The sequence below is a fragment of the Amblyomma americanum genome, chromosome 4 (assembly GCF_052857255.1).
Source record: "Amblyomma americanum isolate KBUSLIRL-KWMA chromosome 4, ASM5285725v1, whole genome shotgun sequence".
In the NCBI taxonomy this organism is placed as follows: Eukaryota; Metazoa; Arthropoda; class Arachnida; order Ixodida; family Ixodidae; genus Amblyomma; species Amblyomma americanum.
Window position 1 is genome coordinate 143653245 of NC_135500.1, and position 8775 is coordinate 143662019.

Genomic DNA, 8775 nt, shown 5'->3' on the forward strand with positions numbered 1-8775 from the left:
GCCGCATGCCGGAATGACGTGACCGCAGCTTGCTGTGGAGGGTTCCGTGACAAAATGGAGTTCTACTGATGACAGTTCACACAGCTGTGCAATCGTTCGCAGAAGCTTGCTCACTGAACCCGTACGCACTGATCTTCTTGTATTCGGGCTAAATTGTTTTCTTAATATTGTTTGCACAGTTTTCAGCCACTGATATAAAAAGCTTAAGAGTAAGCGAATGAGAGCACTTGTGGTGTCTTTACTCCTCATAGCAGTTTCTACATTTACCAAAAGTTTACCAACATTGGATGCAGTCCTCAGTAATGCGATCAGCTTTGGCTTCGAAACCATTGAACTAGTCATTTTAGTACTGATAGGTCCCGCAAATCAACCGAGCAAGTGACGATAAAGCGCCTTTGAATTCCAGTTACTCTAGCGCCGCTCCGTTCGCTGCTCTAATTCCCAAAACAAATGGGGGACTGACGCCTTGTGGTGCCCTTGAGCTTGACCACCCAACTATACTGGGAAAAAAAATAAAAAACGAAGCAGCAGATGCCTGCCAAAGAAGGGCCTCGAACCATTGGCGTTGAGGTGTAACTGTCAAATGTCGCGCCTCCTATTTCGCCCATTCTAGAGCCCGTGGCAGGTACCATGTTGTTCATCGTGATGTCATGACAGAAGGCTGACGCCGTTGGTAGGAGGGCCAAATTTGAAGGGCAATTGCCTCTTCACACTTGAGCTGTATCCGCCTATTGGATGCATTCTTGAAAGCTTCAGATATCTTGAAACTGGGCTGGTGAGCTGTACGAGCACAAACGGATGGCTGCTGGCACTCTCTGAAGAATCTGTCATTTGAGTCCAGCTCGCACTTATTGTAGAAAGAATGAGATCGTTAAGTCAGTCAATTAGGCATTGTCAGAAACATATAAAGGTATTAAATTAATGTGTCATGAGTTCCTAGCGATTACGTTGGAACTTTTTTGGCGCTGTTTTCCCGCTAACATGGTTTTTACCTCTCACTTTTTCAATGCATGGGGAAGAGTTGCAGTTTTCTCGTGATGAACTTCCACCAGATAGTTTCCATCTTGCGCAGGAAGTCACAAGTGACGGGCAGTGGTGTCGCTTCACTCGCTAGCGCAGCTGACTACAGCTGCTGCTTGCCACAACTAGTGATTGTGGTTAAATAGCTCGCATAGCAGGTGGGTGTACAATCTTCGAATCAAACTTTCCAACGCGTTGATGGAGTACTAAATAAAATATAATATTTTTGCGATGAGTTACATTGAGAATTTTCACGTATTTTTGTTTCATTACTTTATTCGGTTGAGTATTTAGAGAGATACTTCCATGATGAGTTGCCCACAAATATCTGTGCGATTTGTGATTTTACATTGGGTCATAGCACACGGGAGTCCTTAGCATCCCCCCCCCCTTACGAAACGCGGCCGCCACAGCAGCGATTTATTTACTCACACACACAAAGGAGACGAGGAAACGACGGACAGGAATTGATTTTTTTTTGCGCCAGGGTGTTGTCCAAGTTTTAAAAGAGCTTCCTTATGACCTGTAGGCTAACTACGTCGAAGACAGAAGGGTGGCTTTCATCTCAAGTCCTTTTTCTCAGCAAGCGAACCACCTATAAAGATTCCGCCACGGCTTTGTCGAGTTGAAGCTGCCGCATGTAAAACGCTAACACAAAGCCAAAAACCAACAGCCGCACACTGATGGATTTGGCGTTTCGAAATGACCTTCGCGTGTCAACAATCTAAATTAGGTGAGACGCTTCATTCTTCATATGCCTATAAATTGCGGTGATAAACTTTGCACAGTGCTGGAGAGGTTGTTTTGGCGGTGGGACGGTGCATAATATCGTTTGTGAACCAGAGCGTACAGAGCGTGCAGCGCGCTGCACTCGCCGCTGTTCGTTTGGCAGGATGGGGCAATGAAACGACAATTGGTCCCGCAGGCCGTCGACTGTTGTTTCATAGATGATTCCTTAGCCCCCTTGCGGCAGATTTTGGTGATATTCGTTTCTTCTTTCTTCTTTTTTTTTGTCTGGTTAGTTTTCTCTCCTGTCCTACCCAAATACACATTAAATTTCTGCATTAATATAAGCCAAAGCCATGTATAAAGATAAGGAACAATGTTTCACGTCCGGCCCAGTGGCAAGGCATGTAGTATAATTACTAGCGATTTCACTTAGGTGTTTCGACTGAATAAACAAAATGCAGCAGGGATATATGTGGCGAAAAGATGCTCGAGTGTTTTAGACCGGTGAAACAAAAGATAGTGCCTGCAAACTGCAAATTAATTGTGAGGTCTAGGTCGACACCGAGACGAAGTGTCCATTATAATACGACTAGATTACTCAGTTCCCATTTCGAGGGCACTGAATGAATTCGCAGCGAGCGGAACAACCGCAGCCGTGCCTTTCAGAAACCCGGGATCTGACCACCTGCGCGTTACAGTAGCACATTGTTAGCAAGGATGAAATAGTGCTGGCTAATGTCAGTTGAAAGGTTAGCTAGGAGAACGTACACATTACACAATGGGATGGTAAGAATGGGGGGGGGGTCGAGAAAATGGAGCGGTGGGTGTTTGGAAACGCAGCGGCCCTTATCAGTTTGCAACAGAAGCCCCAAACTCCCGACGGGGAACGTTTGCGGATGGTGGATGCAGTAATGGAGCCCGCAGTTGACAAAGCGTTAGCAAGTCCAGGGCCGGCGAAAGCCCGTGCCGTGGGCACCGCCTGAACATGGTAAAAGAATGCAGCGCGAAAAAAACAAGCACGAACAGAAGTGGACAGGACAGGGCGCTGACTACCAACACATTTATTCAGAAAGATGAGCAGCTTATATAACGCAGTCCACCGCTTTAGACCGCCTGAAAGCCACTTCAAGCATAACATGACCGATTTGCGGTCCTGGGAAGAGCCAGCGGATTAAAGTCCTCCAACCAGAGAAGTGGAGTCCGTGTGCTGGAAGCGCTTGCAGCCCCAAATGATGTTAACCCCTTAGCACATGAATTTTTTTTCAGTCAGATAAACGAATAAATAGTAACACTATACCGCAAGTACAGTACCACTGCCATCAGTCCCTAAATAGGATCAAGACATGTATACTAAGCAGTCTAGAGCATGCTGAAATGACACTTAGCGTAGCAACAATTTCAAGGCACAGGTAGTACTTAGAGTTAGCTGTTGGGCTAGTTGCTGTTGTAGATTTAAGTTCATAGCTTTCCAGCTCAATGGCACAAGGCCAAAGAAGGCAAAAAGGAAGACGTGAAGAAGGACGAACACGGCATTGACTGACAACTGTTTAGCTTGAGGTCATCATCATCATCGTACACTGTTTATTTAGCGACACAGGCACAGGTTAAATACATTCAGACTATTACGGGCGCACACCCTACAAGGAAGAAAAACAAACAGAAAATAAACGCATCACACCTTTATCGCAAAAACTGTGAAAGAAACGTCTTTTCTGCTTTGTACAATACAACTGAGGTATCGCCGACGCATTCTGGGCCAGCTTTTTGTAGCGATAGCAACATTACGATGCATTTAGAGCTTTCAGCCTGGCTACGCCACCAGGCCGTGACTGCGCACGTGGTTGGTCACGTGGTTGGTCACGTGACCAAGTTTCACTCGGCCAGCTGTAGGTATCGCGTCACTCCAAATTTAACCAAAGCTAAACCACTGCCATTTTTTGTATAATATGCCTCTTTCGTTTCAACTGCGGTTTTCAATATGCTTCTGCTAAGAATCGTCACACTCAGAAATCTTGGTGCACAATCCTTGAAAGTGCTGCAGTGCTCGACAAGTTTGGCACCCTCCCCATTCCTCAAATCTATTGCGTTCTGCCGTGCTCCCGCTACGGTTTTATACCGCGTTTGTATACAGCGTTTGGGAAAATCAGAGACTGAGATTAACGCGCATGTTGCGTTCAAGCGAAAAAAATAATAATTCAGGATATCTGTCTCGCTTTGAGCGAAAATAGTTACATCTATAGCTCCACGACACCTCCATCTCACCCCATCGGTGTTTTCGATTACATCTCCAACTGAGTCACATCTGCGCAATCTGCTTGCAGAGCATCCTGAACTCCGGCTGGACGTTCCTCATAGCTGATGACCCATCTGAATACCAATCTCTCTGGTTGGCAGGACAGCGCGGTTGTTTTCTCTTGAATCACACTCAGCCGATGCTACCGGCGACACCTTTTAGAATGGAGAAAGTTTCTCACAGAAATACCTCTGGAAAACAATGTTCTATATAAGCTGTAAAGAAAACATATAAAAAATTGACGTGTCTGTCGTCGTCCACTGTAGATGTCAGCAAAAAAATAGTTTGCAGTACTGGCGAAACACAGTCAAGGATGGGTTATCAATGGTGTGAGCCACATTCTTGAAATGTGTTTCGGGCAGGTTATACCGCGCCACTCCACACCTCACAGCAAAGAACTTCTGCCACCGGCTCCGCTAAAACGCAGAACGAACCACATACGCAAACGCTCACGATGACGCGCTCACGAGTCATCAGCACAGGCCTAAAATCTTAATTCGTTCCGAGTCAAACTGAACCTCATTTCAAATTTTCGTACATGCCAAACAGCCGTAGCATCCGCCGCTCTAATCAGGTACGATAATGCGCGCCAGGAAACCTTCCCCTTTCCACCGCCCCGCTCTTTTTTTTTTCTAGACACCGTACGCCAGTTCCTTGCTTAGCTCTAAAAGGAGCGCACACAAATCAAATCTTCGAGTCGCTGTCACGCAGGCAGGCGTCGTGGCTTGCGACGGATGATGATATAATCGCTTTAACACTCAGTTCCACGCGCTACCGCTGGTAACTCGGCCTTCTGCGCTATTGCAAAGCCTTCGAAGTCCAGGAGGGTGCGCTTAATTTCAAAGCACCAGTCTACCTGCCGTTTGCACAAAACGTTTTTCATTGTCTGCATCCCGTTCGGCGTGACGTTCTCTCTACCGCTTGACGCGGTTCCCAGACGGGGTTCGCCTCAGTTTGCCGAAACCAAGTGTTAAAACAAAAATTGTCGAGAAAGTATTCGCACTGATCGTATTTAGTCTTTTGTGATCTTATTTTTTCTTCGTGTTAAAGTGCCAGTACAATATTCTTCAATTTGCACGTCGCCCGTCTGAAGTGAGCGTCAGTATCACCTCATAGCTCACTGCATAAGGTGAAGGCTCCATCGGTAGAATGCGAGCCTCAGGCTTGAAAAGACACGATCCCCGACTCGGCAAGTTAAGCAATACTTTATTTGGTTTCGAAAGTGGCCATTCTTTTCGTGTCTTCTGGCCGAATAACGCAAGATACAACTTTGTCGACAGCGCCTATACAGACCTCAGGATTCGAGGCAAGAACTTACTGTGGCTTTCGGTCGCGGTAAAGAGAGTGTATCGATTGAAAAGAGAAAGTCCTCGCTTTCTAGCGGGCCTCTCTATCGTTTCCAAATTTAGTCGGCTCAACACAAATGCTATTGCCGACGACGTGAGGAGCCAATCGCCTCAACTGTCGGAGCGCTAAGCCGCTCACTCGACGGTGCGTGCGAACACCGTCTCGACCTACGGTTCCCGCGCGGCTCCCAGCCTTTCGAGATCATAATCTCTGGCGGCTGGAAAGATAAAACGCCGTGAGGAGACACGGCCGAAAAGAAGAGCACGAGTATTCGCAGCTGTTAAATGCGATTTACTGGTTTGTCGAGTTTTTTGTTGTCGCCATTTTCACGGCATTCGGGCATCATGTGCTAGGCACATAGAAAACGTGAAAGAAACGGTAGGAAATACTGGGACTTCTTTCATGATTCTACTTTTGAGCGCGTGACAATATGTAGCGATATCTGTATAGACCACATTTAGGTTTATGTTTTGCTTTCTCATAGAAATATTCACTACTTATTTCTTCCGTTCTATTGGTATGTCGGTAGCAGCTTTGAAAGTACTGACAGCCTGAAGCTTGAAACTCTTTCATTAGAAACAAAGTTTATAACATCACCGGACAACCAAACACCAAGGCGTTGTTGACGGCGGTTTTTGTGGCTGTGGTGATTTGGTGTTATATATTAGTGCCGTACGGAGTATTACACAAAGAAACGTGAAATAATATTATCCCCTCAATAAAAAAAAAAAAGCTCGGCAAGCAGCAAGACACCGAAAATGAGTCGTAGGAGAAAGTTAGTTAAATTTGTGCGAAATGAGGAGAACATGGGAGGAGCTGTGTGCCCAAAAACCTCTGCTCTCTTCGCACTGTAAGTTAAAAAGATAGGGGCCACCATATGCGTCATGCCATGGAAGAACCTAAGTGTTATAACAGCGATGAAAATAGCTTAAAGCCGACATTTTTAAGCATGTAATACACAATCCTGGTGAAGGTCACCACTCTTTTCCAGACTCCGCAAAACCTACTTCAAAAAATAGCCACTGAACTTTGTTGAAGATTATGAAGTCGGTCTGGATCTGTAAGGCAGTGCCTGATGAGTGTCTAGGACTTGAGGGCAGATTCTAATGCGTGTATGCTTTAAAAAAATGTGCATGCAAGAACATTTTTGTGCATGCAGGTGAGACCTTAGAGTCAGCTTTTTTCAGTAATGAGCGCGGATGTGATACTCGGGCAAAGGGCTGTACTCAAGGTGAGTAGACGAAATAACGTGTTGGGCTAGTTCGCAATTCTTTTGTAGCGAGAGCTACACTGGGCTACCAGTCGAACATTTCGTGGTGGCTGGGGGAGGTCAGTTATGCGCATGCGCTGTTACCATGGCAACCAGAAAGGAGCAGCAGGTGCGGCGTGCGCTTCGCTGCCGCCTTGCCGCACGCCGCTCTATCACCCGAACCGCGCGTCGCATGCGCAGCATTGCGTATAAAAGGCGGAGATGTAATGGGCGGCTGTATCACAACGTTTGGCATGGACACACAGAAGGAGAGTCCAGCCGCTGCTAAATAGCAGTATAGCCAAGAGAAGACTAACTATTCAGATCCTGAGGTTGTCGACCCCCGGCACTTAGCTACTCAACAGACAGAGAATGAGCGTCAGAAGGCGAAGAGAGCTGCGGAGACGCCCGAGCAGAGAGGAACGGCTTGCCAAATAGAGATGCCAGACTGCCGAGTGTAATAGACGGCGCATAGCCGCTGAGATGGAGCCTATATGTTTCTCAATGCTAAACATACAGTGACCACAACAAGCTCAGCCAGGGAAACGTACCTTTCGCTACGTATATCCTGGCATAGCCGAGCTAAGCCACTGCCAATTTTTTTTCTCTGGCCTTTAACCAAGAAAATGAGTAGACAAACATGGCAAGAAATTTCTACGTGACTTTAAATTCCCAAGGTCTGTTAATAAGCTGAAGTAAACTCAATTATCCAGTCTTTTCAGTGAAACATGCGCAAAAGGAGGTAAGATTCAAAGCGCTGTTACAAAACCGCATTCAGATAATGTTTTTGTTGTGTTTGTGAAAAAAGTTGTTACTCTTCTTTGGCTGAAACCCACATTACCTCTTACATGCACTTTTAAACCAGCATGAATAGTCTGTGGTCTTTCTTCACTCTGTTTATACAACTGTTTCAGCCTTCCTACTTTTCCTGCAAAGGTTCTGTAAAGCATACCAACTTCCGCCAGCGGCAATCACATATATAAAAAGCTTAGGATCAGCCCCGCTACATTATAGCAGGTTTTTGGAGACTCATTCCTTCATCCGCGTTTGCTGTCTAACTGCACTAATTATAAGCCTTTGCTCGATACCCAATGGCGTGAGATTTGCTCCGGTGGAGCAAATGAAGTGGCAATTAATTCTCCGTCTCTGCTGAGCCCCATAGCTATTTTTTCAATAACAGGTTCAAATTACCTCACCTAGTGAACAAAAAAGATATTCATACTTGCCTGTCGGATAAAAGTAGCCGGAAACATACAGTTCTTCAAAGCCCGATTCTCTTAAAGTTCGCTCTTTAGACCGGTTACCCAACTGCCTTTCAAATTAACCGTCACGTCTTGTATAAACAAGCACCATAGGAAAAGAGACAAATTATATTCGCGTACTGTACTTCCTTCAAATCGAACTCATGACTGAAAGAAACTGCCGACACTGGAAAGAAATATAGAGTTATCCTGCATTCATGCGAGAATCAAAGACCAGAGGGTGGGTTGCGCTACAGACAGACGATGGAGTTCAGTGCAGCTGCCTCGCCTAACTCCACCGCAGCAAATCACACTCCATTGGGTATTGAGCAAAGGCTTATAATTAGTGCAGTTAGACAGCAAACGCGGATGAAGGAATCACTCTCCAAAAACTTGCTATAGCATAGCGAGGCTGATCCGAAGCTTTATATATTGCTAAGAAAGAAAGAAAGAAAGGAAGAAAGGAAGAAAGAAAGAAATTAAGAAAGAAAGGAAGAAAGAAAGAAAGAAAGAAAGAAGGAAGGAAGGAAAGAGAGAGAGAATAAAAGAAAGAAAGAAAGAAAGGAAGGAAGGAAGGAAGGAAGGAAGGAAGGAAGGAAGGAAGGAAGGAAGGAAGGAAGGAAGGAAGGAAGGAAGGAAGGAAGGAAGGAAGGAAGGAAGGAAAGGAAAGGAAAGGAAAAGAAAAGAAAGAAAGAAAGAAAGAAAGAAAGAAAGAAAGAAAGAAAGAAAGAAAGAAAGAAAGAAAGAAGGAAAGAAAGAAAACAAGGAAAAGAAAAAAGAAAGAAAGAAAGAAAGAAGGAAAGAAAGAAAACAAGGAAAAGAAAAAAGAAAGAAAGGAAGGAAGGAAGAAAGAAAGAAAGAAGGAAGGAAAGAAAGAAAGGAAGAAAGAAAGAAAG